The sequence below is a fragment of the Astyanax mexicanus genome, unplaced genomic scaffold (genome assembly GCF_023375975.1).
Source record: "Astyanax mexicanus isolate ESR-SI-001 unplaced genomic scaffold, AstMex3_surface scaffold_36, whole genome shotgun sequence".
Lineage (NCBI taxonomy): Eukaryota > Metazoa > Chordata > Actinopteri > Characiformes > Acestrorhamphidae > Astyanax > Astyanax mexicanus.
The window spans coordinates 242,501-250,000 of NW_026040046.1; the positions used below are offsets into that span (position 1 = coordinate 242,501).

A 7,500-nucleotide genomic window follows, 5' to 3' on the forward strand; every position below is an offset into this window, starting at 1 on the left:
TTGATGAGAGCTCTGCAATGGCTTACGGTCACACTACCCTGAGAACGCCCGATCTCGTCTGATCTCGGAAGCTAAGCAGGGTTTGGCCTGGTTAGTACTTGGATGGGAGACCACCTGGGAATACCAGGTGCTGTAAGCTTTTCCCCTCTTGCTTCCATTACCATGGTCTTGTTATACATTACTAGTTTGTTATCTGAAACCCAACATAGATGAAGTTGCATAAGTAGTCTTGATGAGAGCTCTGCAATGGCTTACGGTCACACTACCCTGAGAACGCCCGATCTCGTCTGATCTCGGAAGCTAAGCAGGGTTTGGCCTGGTTAGTACTTGGATGGGAGACCACCTGGGAATACCAGGTGCTGTAAGCTTTTCCCCTCTTGCTTCCATTACCATGGTCTTGTTATACATTACTAGTTTGTTATCTGAAACCCAACATAGATGAAGTTGCATAAGTAGTCTTGATGAGAGCTCTGCAATGGCTTACGGTCACACTACCCTGAGAACGCCCGATCTCGTCTGATCTCGGAAGCTAAGCAGGGTTTGGCCTGGTTAGTACTTGGATGGGAGACCACCTGGGAATACCAGGTGCTGTAAGCTTTTCCCCTCTTGCTTCCATTACCATGGTCTTGTTATACATTACTAGTTTGTTATCTGAAACCCAACATAGATGAAGTTGCATAAGTAGTCTTGATGAGAGCTCTGCAATGGCTTACGGTCACACTACCCTGAGAACGCCCGATCTCGTCTGATCTCGGAAGCTAAGCAGGGTTTGGCCTGGTTAGTACTTGGATGGGAGACCACCTGGGAATACCAGGTGCTGTAAGCTTTTCCCCTCTTGCTTCCATTACCATGGTCTTGTTATACATTACTAGTTTGTTATCTGAAACCCAACATAGATGAAGTTGCATAAGTAGTCTTGATGAGAGCTCTGCAATGGCTTACGGTCACACTACCCTGAGAACGCCCGATCTCGTCTGATCTCGGAAGCTAAGCAGGGTTTGGCCTGGTTAGTACTTGGATGGGAGACCACCTGGGAATACCAGGTGCTGTAAGCTTTTCCCCTCTTGCTTCCATTACCATGGTCTTGTTATACATTACTAGTTTGTTATCTGAAACCCAACATAGATGAAGTTGCATAAGTAGTCTTGATGAGAGCTCTGCAATGGCTTACGGTCACACTACCCTGAGAACGCCCGATCTCGTCTGATCTCGGAAGCTAAGCAGGGTTTGGCCTGGTTAGTACTTGGATGGGAGACCACCTGGGAATACCAGGTGCTGTAAGCTTTTCCCCTCTTGCTTCCATTACCATGGTCTTGTTATACATTACTAGTTTGTTATCTGAAACCCAACATAGATGAAGTTGCATAAGTAGTCTTGATGAGAGCTCTGCAATGGCTTACGGTCACACTACCCTGAGAACGCCCGATCTCGTCTGATCTCGGAAGCTAAGCAGGGTTTGGCCTGGTTAGTACTTGGATGGGAGACCACCTGGGAATACCAGGTGCTGTAAGCCTTTCCCCTCTTGCTTCCATTACCATGGTCTTGTTATACATTACTAGTTTGTTATCTGAAACCCAACATAGATGAAGTTGCATAAGTAGTCTTGATGAGAGCTCTGCAATGGCTTACGGTCACACTACCCTGAGAACGCCCGATCTCGTCTGATCTCGGAAGCTAAGCAGGGTTTGGCCTGGTTAGTACTTGGATGGGAGACCACCTGGGAATACCAGGTGCTGTAAGCTTTTCCCCTCTTGCTTCCATTACCATGGTCTTGTTATACATTACTAGTTTGTTATCTGAAACCCAACATAGATGAAGTTGCATAAGTAGTCTTGATGAGAGCTCTGCAATGGCTTACGGTCACACTACCCTGAGAACGCCCGATCTCGTCTGATCTCGGAAGCTAAGCAGGGTTTGGCCTGGTTAGTACTTGGATGGGAGACCACCTGGGAATACCAGGTGCTGTAAGCTTTTCCCCTCTTGCTTCCATTACCATGGTCTTGTTATACATTACTAGTTTGTTATCTGAAACCCAACATAGATGAAGTTGCATAAGTAGTCTTGATGAGAGCTCTGCAACGGCTTACGGTCACACTACCCTGAGAACGCCCGATCTCGTCTGATCTCGGAAGCTAAGCAGGGTTTGGCCTGGTTAGTACTTGGATGGGAGACCACCTGGGAATACCAGGTGCTGTAAGCTTTTCCCCTCTTGCTTCCATTACCATGGTCTTGTTATACATTACTAGTTTGTTATCTGAAACCCAACATAGATGAAGTTGCATAAGTAGTCTTGATGAGAGCTCTGCAATGGCTTACGGTCACACTACCCTGAGAACGCCCGATCTCGTCTGATCTCGGAAGCTAAGCAGGGTTTGGCCTGGTTAGTACTTGGATGGGAGACCACCTGGGAATACCAGGTGCTGTAAGCTTTCCCCTCTTGCTTCCATTACCATGGTCTTCTTATACATTACTAGTTTGTTATCTGAAACCCAACATAGATGAAGTTGCATAAGTAGTCTTGATGAGAGCTCTGCAATGGCTTACGGTCACACTACCCTGAGAACGCCCGATCTCGTCTGATCTCGGAAGCTAAGCAGGGTTTGGCCTGGTTAGTACTTGGATGGGAGACCACCTGGGAATACCAGGTGCTGTAAGCTTTTCCCCTCTTGCTTCCATTACCATGGTCTTGTTATACATTACTAGTTTGTTATCTGAAACCCAACATAGATGAAGTTGCATAAGTAGTCTTGATGAGAGCTCTGCAATGGCTTACGGTCACACTACCCTGAGAACGCCCGATCTCGTCTGATCTCGGAAGCTAAGCAGGGTTTGGCCTGGTTAGTACTTGGATGGGAGACCACCTGGGAATACCAGGTGCTGTAAGCTTTTCCCCTCTTGCTTCCATTACCATGGTCTTGTTATACATTACTAGTTTGTTATCTGAAACCCAACATAGATGAAGTTGCATAAGTAGTCTTGATGAGAGCTCTGCAATGGCTTACGGTCACACTACCCTGAGAACGCCCGATCTCGTCTGATCTCGGAAGCTAAGCAGGGTTTGGCCTGGTTAGTACTTGGATGGGAGACCACCTGGGAATACCAGGTGCTGTAAGCTTTTCCCCTCTTGCTTCCATTACCATGGTCTTGTTATACATTACTAGTTTGTTATCTGAAACCCAACATAGATGAAGTTGCATAAGTAGTCTTGATGAGAGCTCTGCAATGGCTTACGGTCACACTACCCTGAGAACGCCCGATCTCGTCTGATCTCGGAAGCTAAGCAGGGTTTGGCCTGGTTAGTACTTGGATGGGAGACCACCTGGGAATACCAGGTGCTGTAAGCTTTTCCCCTCTTGCTTCCATTACCATGGTCTTGTTATACATTACTAGTTTGTTGTCTGAAACCCAACATAGATGAAGTTGCATAAGTAGTCTTGATGAGAGCTCTGCAATGGCTTACGGTCACACTACCCTGAGAACGCCCGATCTCGTCTGATCTCGGAAGCTAAGCAGGGTTTGGCCTGGTTAGTACTTGGATGGGAGACCACCTGGGAATACCATGTGCTGTAAGCTTTTCCCCTCTTGCTTCCATTACCATGGTCTTGTTATACATTACTAGTTTGTTATCGGAAACCCAACATAGATGAAGTTGCATAAGTAGTCTTGATGAGAGCTCTGCAATGGCTTACGGTCACACTACCCTGAGAACGTCTGATCTCGTCTGATCTCGGAAGCTAAGCAGGGTTTGGCCTGGTTAGTGCTTGGATGGGAGACCACCTGGGAATACCAGGTGCTGTAAGATTTTCCCCTCTTGCTTCCATTACCATGGTCTTGTTATACATTACTAGTTTGTTATCTGAAACCCAACATAGATGAAGTTGCATAAGTAGTCTTGATGAGAGCTCTGCAATGGCTTACGGTCACACTACCCTGAGAACGCCCGATCTCGTCTGATCTCGGAAGCTGAGCAGGGTTTGGCCTGGTTAGTACTTGGATGGGAGACCACCTGGGAATACCATGTGCTGTAAGCTTTTCCCCTCTTGCTTCCATTACCATGGTCTTGTTATACATTACTAGTTTGTTATCTGAAACCCAACATAGATGAAGTTGCATAAGTAGTCTTGATGAGAGCTCTGCAATGGCTTACGGTCACACTACCCTGAGAACGCCCGATCTCGTCTGATCTCGGAAGCTAAGCAGGGTTTGGCCTGGTTAGTACTTGGATGGGAGACCACCTGGGAATACCAGGTGCTGTAAGCTTTTCCCCTCTTGCTTCCATTACCATGGTCTTTTTATACATTACTAGTTTGTTATCTGAAACCCAACATAGATGAAGTTGCATAAGTAGTCTTGATGAGAGCTCTGCAATGGCTTACGGTCACACTACCCTGAGAACGCCCGATCTCGTCTGATCTCGGAAGCTAAGCAGGGTTTGGCCTGGTTAGTACTTGGATGGGAGACCACCTGGGAATACCAGGTGCTGTAAGCTTTTCCCCTTTTGCTTCCATTACCATGGTCTTGTTATACATTACTAGTTTGTTATCTGAAACCCAACATAGATGAAGTTGCATAAGTAGTCTTGATGAGAGCTCTGCAATGGCTTACGGTCACACTACCCTGAGAACGCCCGATCTCGTCTGATCTCGGAAGCTAAGCAGGGTTTGGCCTGGTTAGTACTTGGATGGGAGACCACCTGGGAATACCAGGTGCTGTAAGCTTTTCCCCTCTTGCTTCCATTACCATGGTCTTGTTATACATTACTAGTTTGTTATCTGAAACCCAACATAGATGAAGTTGCATAAGTAGTCTTGATGAGAGCTCTGCAATGGCTTACGGTCACACTACCCTGAGAACGCCCGATCTCGTCTGATCTCGGAAGCTAAGCAGGGTTTGGCCTGGTTAGTACTTGGATGGGAGACCACCTGGGAATACCAGGTGCTGTAAGCTTTTCCCCTCTTGCTTCCATTACCATGGTCTTGTTATACATTACTAGTTTGTTATCTGAAACCCAACATAGATGAAGTTGCATAAGTAGTCTTGATGAGAGCTCTGCAACGGCTTACGGTCACACTACCCTGAGAACGCCCGATCTCGTCTGATCTCGGAAGCTAAGCAGGGTTTGGCCTGGTTAGTACTTGGATGGGAGACCACCTGGGAATACCAGGTGCTGTAAGCTTTTCCCCTCTTGCTTCCATTACCATGGTCTTGTTATACATTACTAGTTTGTTATCTGAAACCCAACATAGATGAAGTTGCATAAGTAGTCTTGATGAGAGCTCTGCAATGGCTTACGGTCACACTACCCTGAGAACGCCCGATCTCGTCTGATCTCGGAAGCTAAGCAGGGTTTGGCCTGGTTAGTACTTGGATGGGAGACCACCTGGGAATAACAGGTGCTGTAAGCTTTTCCCCTCTTGCTTCCATTACCATGGTCTTGTTATACATTACTAGTTTGTTATCTGAAACCCAACATAGATGAAGTTGCATAAGTAGTCTTGATGAGAGCTCTGCAATGGCTTACGGTCACACTACCCTGAGAACGCCCGATCTCGTCTGATCTCGGAAGCTAAGCAGGGTTTGGCCTTGTTAGTACTTGGATGGGAGACCACCTGGGAATACCAGGTGCTGTAAGCTTTTCCCCTCTTGCTTCCATTACCATGGTCTTGTTATACATTACTAGTTTGTTATCTGAAACCCAACATAGATGAAGTTGCATAAGTAGTCTTGATGAGAGCTCTGCAATGGCTTACGGTCACACTACCCTGAGAACGCCCGATCTCGTCTGATCTCGGAAGCTAAGCAGGGTTTGGCCTGGTTAGTACTTGGATGGGAGACCACCTGGGAATACCAGGTGCTGTAAGCTTTTCCCCTCTTGCTTCCATTACCATGGTCTTGTTATACATTACTAGTTTGTTATCTGAAACCCAACATAGATGAAGTTGCATAAGTAGTCTTGATGAGAGCTCTGCAATGGCTTACGGTCACACTACCCTGAGAACGCCCGATCTCGTCTGATCTCGGAAGCTAAGCAGGGTTTGGCCTGGTTAGTACTTGGATGGGAGACCACCTGGGAATACCAGGTGCTGTAAGCTTTTCCCCTCTTGCTTCCATTACCATGGTCTTGTTATACATTACTAGTTTGTTATCTGAAACCCAACATAGATGAAGTTGCATAAGTAGTCTTGATGAGAGCTCTGCAATGGCTTACGGTCACACTACCCTGAGAACGCCCGATCTCGTCTGATCTCGGAAGCTAAGCAGGGGTTGGCCTGGTTAGTACTTGGATGGGAGACCACCTGGGAATACCAGGTGCTGTAAGCTTTTCCCCTCTTGCTTCCATTACCATGGTCTTGTTATACATTACTAGTTTGTTATCTGAAACCCAACATAGATGAAGTTGCATCAGTAGTCTTGATGAGAGCTCTGCAATGGCTTACGGTCACACTACCCTGAGAACGCCCGATCTCGTCTGATCTCGGAAGCTAAGCAGGGTTTGGCCTGGTTAGTACTTGGATGGGAGACCACCTGGGAATACCAGGTGCTGTAAGCTTTTCCCCTCTTGCTTCCATTACCATGGTCTTGTTATACATTACTAGTTTGTTATCTGAAACCCAACATAGATGAAGTTGCATAAGTAGTCTTGATGAGAGCTCTGCAATGGCTTACGGTCACACTACCCTGAGAACGCCCGATCTCGTCTCATCTCGGAAGCTAAGCAGGGTTTGGCCTGGTTAGTACTTGGATGGGAGACCACCTGGGAATACCAGGTGCTGTAAGCTTTTCCCCTCTTGCTTCCATTACCATGGTCTTGTTATACATTACTAGTTTGTTATCTGAAACCCAACATAGATGAAGTTGCATAAGAAGTCTTGATGAGAGCTCTGCAATGGCTTGCGGTCACACTACCCTGAGAACGCCAGATCTCGTCTGATCTCGGAAGCTAAGCAGGGTTTGGCCTGGTTAGTACTTGGATGGGAGACCACCTGGGAATACCAGGTGCTGTAAGCTTTTCCCCTCTTGCTTCCATTACCATGGTCTTGTTATACATTACTAGTTTGTTATCTGAAACCCAACATAGATGAAGTTGCATAAGTAGTCTTGATGAGAGCTCTGCAATGGCTTACGGTCACACTACCCTGAGAACGCCCGATCTCGTCTGATCTCGGAAGCTAAGCAGGGTTTGGCCTGGTTAGTACTTGGATGGGAGACCACCTGGGAATACCAGGTGCTGTAAGCTTTTCCCCTCTTGCTTCCATTACCATGGTCTTGTTATACATTACTAGTTTGTTATCTGAAACCCAACATAGATGAAGTTGCATAAGTAGTCTTGATGAGAGCTCTGCAATGGCTTACGGTCACACTACCCTGAGAATGCCCGATCTCGTCTGATCTCGGAAGCTAAGCAGGGTTTGGCCTGGTTAGTACTTGGATGGGAGACCACCTGGGAATACCAGGTGCTGTAAGCTTTTCCCCTCTTGCTTCCATTACCATGGTCTTGTT

General features: G+C 46.8%; 32 non-coding genes and 1 pseudogene across 32 annotated transcripts; all 33 read left to right on the forward strand.

Annotated features, from left to right (window-relative positions):
- The first annotated feature begins 20 nt into the window (after positions 1 to 20).
- Positions 21 to 139, forward strand: LOC125793047 (5S ribosomal RNA). The gene has a single exon (XR_007432638.1). It is a non-coding gene; the product is annotated as a 5S ribosomal RNA (ribosomal RNA).
- Positions 140 to 249: 110 nt separating this feature from the next.
- LOC125793048 (5S ribosomal RNA) lies at positions 250 to 368 on the forward strand. The gene has a single exon (XR_007432639.1). It is a non-coding gene; the product is annotated as a 5S ribosomal RNA (ribosomal RNA).
- A 110-nt stretch (positions 369 to 478) lies between these two features.
- On the forward strand, positions 479 to 597 carry LOC125793049 (5S ribosomal RNA). Its single transcript, XR_007432640.1, has one exon. It is a non-coding gene; the product is annotated as a 5S ribosomal RNA (ribosomal RNA).
- Positions 598 to 707: 110 nt separating this feature from the next.
- On the forward strand, positions 708 to 826 carry LOC125793050 (5S ribosomal RNA). Its single transcript, XR_007432641.1, has one exon. It is a non-coding gene; the product is annotated as a 5S ribosomal RNA (ribosomal RNA).
- A 110-nt stretch (positions 827 to 936) lies between these two features.
- On the forward strand, positions 937 to 1,055 carry LOC125793052 (5S ribosomal RNA). The gene has a single exon (XR_007432643.1). It is a non-coding gene; the product is annotated as a 5S ribosomal RNA (ribosomal RNA).
- A 110-nt stretch (positions 1,056 to 1,165) lies between these two features.
- LOC125793053 (5S ribosomal RNA) lies at positions 1,166 to 1,284 on the forward strand. Its single transcript, XR_007432644.1, has one exon. It is a non-coding gene; the product is annotated as a 5S ribosomal RNA (ribosomal RNA).
- Positions 1,285 to 1,394: 110 nt separating this feature from the next.
- On the forward strand, positions 1,395 to 1,513 carry LOC125792962 (5S ribosomal RNA). Its single transcript, XR_007432553.1, has one exon. It is a non-coding gene; the product is annotated as a 5S ribosomal RNA (ribosomal RNA).
- A 110-nt stretch (positions 1,514 to 1,623) lies between these two features.
- Positions 1,624 to 1,742, forward strand: LOC125793054 (5S ribosomal RNA). The gene has a single exon (XR_007432645.1). It is a non-coding gene; the product is annotated as a 5S ribosomal RNA (ribosomal RNA).
- A 110-nt stretch (positions 1,743 to 1,852) lies between these two features.
- Positions 1,853 to 1,971, forward strand: LOC125793055 (5S ribosomal RNA). Its single transcript, XR_007432646.1, has one exon. It is a non-coding gene; the product is annotated as a 5S ribosomal RNA (ribosomal RNA).
- A 110-nt stretch (positions 1,972 to 2,081) lies between these two features.
- Positions 2,082 to 2,200, forward strand: LOC125793056 (5S ribosomal RNA). The gene has a single exon (XR_007432647.1). It is a non-coding gene; the product is annotated as a 5S ribosomal RNA (ribosomal RNA).
- A 110-nt stretch (positions 2,201 to 2,310) lies between these two features.
- LOC125793057 (5S ribosomal RNA) lies at positions 2,311 to 2,429 on the forward strand. Its single transcript, XR_007432648.1, has one exon. It is a non-coding gene; the product is annotated as a 5S ribosomal RNA (ribosomal RNA).
- A 109-nt stretch (positions 2,430 to 2,538) lies between these two features.
- LOC125793058 (5S ribosomal RNA) lies at positions 2,539 to 2,657 on the forward strand. The gene has a single exon (XR_007432649.1). It is a non-coding gene; the product is annotated as a 5S ribosomal RNA (ribosomal RNA).
- A 110-nt stretch (positions 2,658 to 2,767) lies between these two features.
- Positions 2,768 to 2,886, forward strand: LOC125793059 (5S ribosomal RNA). The gene has a single exon (XR_007432650.1). It is a non-coding gene; the product is annotated as a 5S ribosomal RNA (ribosomal RNA).
- Positions 2,887 to 2,996: 110 nt separating this feature from the next.
- LOC125793060 (5S ribosomal RNA) lies at positions 2,997 to 3,115 on the forward strand. The gene has a single exon (XR_007432651.1). It is a non-coding gene; the product is annotated as a 5S ribosomal RNA (ribosomal RNA).
- Positions 3,116 to 3,225: 110 nt separating this feature from the next.
- On the forward strand, positions 3,226 to 3,344 carry LOC125793061 (5S ribosomal RNA). Its single transcript, XR_007432652.1, has one exon. It is a non-coding gene; the product is annotated as a 5S ribosomal RNA (ribosomal RNA).
- Positions 3,345 to 3,454: 110 nt separating this feature from the next.
- LOC125792256 (5S ribosomal RNA) lies at positions 3,455 to 3,573 on the forward strand. The gene has a single exon (XR_007431988.1). It is a non-coding gene; the product is annotated as a 5S ribosomal RNA (ribosomal RNA).
- Positions 3,574 to 3,683: 110 nt separating this feature from the next.
- Positions 3,684 to 3,802, forward strand: LOC125792694 (5S ribosomal RNA; annotated as a pseudogene).
- Positions 3,803 to 3,912: 110 nt separating this feature from the next.
- Positions 3,913 to 4,031, forward strand: LOC125792636 (5S ribosomal RNA). The gene has a single exon (XR_007432355.1). It is a non-coding gene; the product is annotated as a 5S ribosomal RNA (ribosomal RNA).
- A 110-nt stretch (positions 4,032 to 4,141) lies between these two features.
- LOC125793063 (5S ribosomal RNA) lies at positions 4,142 to 4,260 on the forward strand. The gene has a single exon (XR_007432654.1). It is a non-coding gene; the product is annotated as a 5S ribosomal RNA (ribosomal RNA).
- Positions 4,261 to 4,370: 110 nt separating this feature from the next.
- LOC125793064 (5S ribosomal RNA) lies at positions 4,371 to 4,489 on the forward strand. Its single transcript, XR_007432655.1, has one exon. It is a non-coding gene; the product is annotated as a 5S ribosomal RNA (ribosomal RNA).
- Positions 4,490 to 4,599: 110 nt separating this feature from the next.
- On the forward strand, positions 4,600 to 4,718 carry LOC125793065 (5S ribosomal RNA). Its single transcript, XR_007432656.1, has one exon. It is a non-coding gene; the product is annotated as a 5S ribosomal RNA (ribosomal RNA).
- Positions 4,719 to 4,828: 110 nt separating this feature from the next.
- On the forward strand, positions 4,829 to 4,947 carry LOC125793066 (5S ribosomal RNA). Its single transcript, XR_007432657.1, has one exon. It is a non-coding gene; the product is annotated as a 5S ribosomal RNA (ribosomal RNA).
- A 110-nt stretch (positions 4,948 to 5,057) lies between these two features.
- On the forward strand, positions 5,058 to 5,176 carry LOC125793067 (5S ribosomal RNA). The gene has a single exon (XR_007432658.1). It is a non-coding gene; the product is annotated as a 5S ribosomal RNA (ribosomal RNA).
- Positions 5,177 to 5,286: 110 nt separating this feature from the next.
- On the forward strand, positions 5,287 to 5,405 carry LOC125791874 (5S ribosomal RNA). The gene has a single exon (XR_007431606.1). It is a non-coding gene; the product is annotated as a 5S ribosomal RNA (ribosomal RNA).
- Positions 5,406 to 5,515: 110 nt separating this feature from the next.
- Positions 5,516 to 5,634, forward strand: LOC125792339 (5S ribosomal RNA). Its single transcript, XR_007432071.1, has one exon. It is a non-coding gene; the product is annotated as a 5S ribosomal RNA (ribosomal RNA).
- A 110-nt stretch (positions 5,635 to 5,744) lies between these two features.
- On the forward strand, positions 5,745 to 5,863 carry LOC125793068 (5S ribosomal RNA). The gene has a single exon (XR_007432659.1). It is a non-coding gene; the product is annotated as a 5S ribosomal RNA (ribosomal RNA).
- Positions 5,864 to 5,973: 110 nt separating this feature from the next.
- Positions 5,974 to 6,092, forward strand: LOC125793069 (5S ribosomal RNA). Its single transcript, XR_007432660.1, has one exon. It is a non-coding gene; the product is annotated as a 5S ribosomal RNA (ribosomal RNA).
- A 110-nt stretch (positions 6,093 to 6,202) lies between these two features.
- Positions 6,203 to 6,321, forward strand: LOC125791868 (5S ribosomal RNA). The gene has a single exon (XR_007431600.1). It is a non-coding gene; the product is annotated as a 5S ribosomal RNA (ribosomal RNA).
- A 110-nt stretch (positions 6,322 to 6,431) lies between these two features.
- LOC125793070 (5S ribosomal RNA) lies at positions 6,432 to 6,550 on the forward strand. Its single transcript, XR_007432661.1, has one exon. It is a non-coding gene; the product is annotated as a 5S ribosomal RNA (ribosomal RNA).
- A 110-nt stretch (positions 6,551 to 6,660) lies between these two features.
- LOC125792560 (5S ribosomal RNA) lies at positions 6,661 to 6,779 on the forward strand. The gene has a single exon (XR_007432292.1). It is a non-coding gene; the product is annotated as a 5S ribosomal RNA (ribosomal RNA).
- Positions 6,780 to 6,889: 110 nt separating this feature from the next.
- On the forward strand, positions 6,890 to 7,008 carry LOC125792410 (5S ribosomal RNA). Its single transcript, XR_007432142.1, has one exon. It is a non-coding gene; the product is annotated as a 5S ribosomal RNA (ribosomal RNA).
- Positions 7,009 to 7,118: 110 nt separating this feature from the next.
- Positions 7,119 to 7,237, forward strand: LOC125793071 (5S ribosomal RNA). Its single transcript, XR_007432662.1, has one exon. It is a non-coding gene; the product is annotated as a 5S ribosomal RNA (ribosomal RNA).
- A 110-nt stretch (positions 7,238 to 7,347) lies between these two features.
- LOC125791806 (5S ribosomal RNA) lies at positions 7,348 to 7,466 on the forward strand. The gene has a single exon (XR_007431538.1). It is a non-coding gene; the product is annotated as a 5S ribosomal RNA (ribosomal RNA).
- Positions 7,467 to 7,500: the final 34 nt, after the last annotated feature.